Genomic DNA, 2,500 nt, shown 5'->3' with positions numbered 1-2,500 from the left:
TTATTTTCCCTCCTTTGTGAGTGACGGTTACTGGTTTCGAGGGCTTTTGAATGTTTTCCTTCTTCCAATTAGAATATAGTTATTATCTTTTTAGATATGTTATCTGAAAATGTATGAGGGACATTTTGTCTTCTTCTTTTCTTTTCTTTCTTATATTTCTTCTTCTTCTCCTCCCCTTCTTCTTTCTTAATTTATAGTTGAACTGGGTTCGGTTTTGTTCAAATTATAAATACATTTACATGACGAATAACCCTCATGATTTTTCCTGAACACTACTCATTAAGTGTGACTCGAGATTCAGGGTAAAAGACTAAACGAAGAAGGAAGGAAGAGAAGAAGAAAGGGATGGGAGGAGGAGGAGGGGGGGGAAGGGACAGGAGCGGGGAGGGGGGGGGGAGGAATCGACGTATAAGAAAGGAGGGAAATGGAAGGGAAGAATGGCAAAGGAAAAAGGTAGGGAGGGAAAAAAAGATATATAGATACATATAAAAAAAACAAAACTAAAAGGAGGGAAAAAAAAGGGACAAAAAAACTATCACTAACTGCATGTGAAGTTGGGTACACAGTTATTACCATCAGTTGCACGAAAGGCAGGTACACAGCCACCTCCGCTTTGCAGGCTAGGGTATTGCAACACCTGTAGTATGTACCCCACCATCACCACCACATGAAAGGGAATAGGACCATACACCCCCTTCCGGATCAACAATATAATGGGAGGCTAAGATGACCGTTTGTCCTTGAAGTGAATTCTACATCAGCAACAGCAGCACCATCAACAACACCATTGACAACCCCATTAGCAACGTCATCACAACCCTACCACCCCAGACACACCATCATCAACACCACCTACAATACCAGAAACACCATCATTAACAACACCTACAACACCAGAAACACCATCATCAACACCACCTACAATACCAGAAACACCATCATTAACAACACCTACAACACCAGAAACACCATCATCACCATCATCAACAACACCATCAACACCTACAACACCAGAAACACCACCACCACAACCACCACCACCAACAATCCCAAACCAACACCAAACAACAACACCAACGAATCCTAACACCAGCCGAATCAGCTGCATGTTCCCGTGACCAGCCGTGCAAGAAGGAAGTCCCCGGCCTCACCCCTGGGCAGCCTGTAATCCTACCATCGAGAAAACATAACTCACTGGGACGGTGAATCCTAAATTTCCCAGAGAAGGATCTATATTTTTCCTCCAGACCCACCTGTGTGTTCCTGGAAGGTGGGCGACAGTCCAGCATGCGTTTATCGGAAATATTTCTTACTTTTTTTTTTGCTTTATATATTTGTGTGTATGTATGTATATGTATATATTATATATATATATATATATATATATATATATATATATATATATATATATAACATATATATATAATAATATTATATATATATATTATATATATATATATGTATATATATATATATATATAATATATATATATTTATATAATTTATATATTATATATGTATATATATATATGCATATATATATATATATATATTATATATATATATATATATATATATATATATATATATATATATATATGCATGCATGTATGTATGTATACTGTATACAAACACACAGACTCTCTTTCTCCCTCTATCTAACTGTTTAACTATCTATCTGCTCACACACAAACACATACATTTAGGACAATTATACTGATTACTCAACGCATTATACAACAAGAGATTCGTAAAGCACTAATGTTCCAAACAATAAATGTATTAATTCCGAATCATTAAAGAGCAAGCGATAATGTGCAACTCCACGCTCATTAAACAGTTCTACCTTACGGAAAAAATAATCAACGGCTTAACAGAAAAAAATAAAAAAATACATACATATATTTTCCGGTACTCTTAGAGTATTGAAAAACGTAATAACAATAACGTTAGCCTCTTCTCTTCTCCTCCACCCACCCCCTCTTCCTCTTACCCCCCCCCTCCTCCCTCCCACCTCCCCACATTCACTAACTTCCCCCCCCCCCCGCTAAGGGAGTGCTATTCCGCCCTTTCCAGACCAGTCTTTACAGCTAGCACTAAATCTACGACGGCCGAAGGTGCTAACTAGAGAAGGAAAGGGGAGTGGGAGTGGAGGAGGGAGTGAGAGGAGGAGGAGGTGGGGGGGAGGGGGAAGGAGTGGGAGTTATGGTGGGGGGGGGGAAGGGGCAGGGGAGAGAGGGGATGGGGTGAGGGGAGATAAGAGGATGAGGAGGGGGAGGAGGGGAGGGGTGTTGGGAATGGGGTTATGAAGGTTGAGGAGAGGAGGAGGGGAAAGGGGCAGGGGAAGGGGGTGGTAAACGGTGATGGAGAAAGAAAAAAGAGAAGTAGAAGAAAAGGGGGATAGGAGATATGGGAGTGGATAGAGAAAGAAGGGAATGGCTGAGAGACAGGAAGAGATAGATAGAGAGAGAGAGAGAGAGCGAGAGAGAGAGAGAGAGAG

The 2,500-nt window shown here is 40.5% G+C and overlaps 1 protein-coding gene across 3 annotated transcripts in view; it reads right to left on the bottom strand.

Annotated features, from left to right (window-relative positions):
- Positions 1 to 2,500, bottom strand: part of LOC122246316 (homeobox protein abdominal-A homolog) — a 184,230-nt gene that overhangs the window by 90,410 nt on the left and 91,320 nt on the right. The gene's annotated exons all lie outside the window — the stretch shown is intronic.

The sequence above is a fragment of the Penaeus japonicus genome, unplaced genomic scaffold (genome assembly GCF_977035675.1).
Source record: "Penaeus japonicus unplaced genomic scaffold, GWHDUDI00000001_assembly GWHDUDI00000032, whole genome shotgun sequence".
NCBI lineage: Eukaryota > Metazoa > Arthropoda > Malacostraca > Decapoda > Penaeidae > Penaeus > Penaeus japonicus.
The sequence above is the reverse complement of the archived record's forward strand: the minus strand, read 5'-3'. Positions and strand labels throughout refer to the sequence as shown.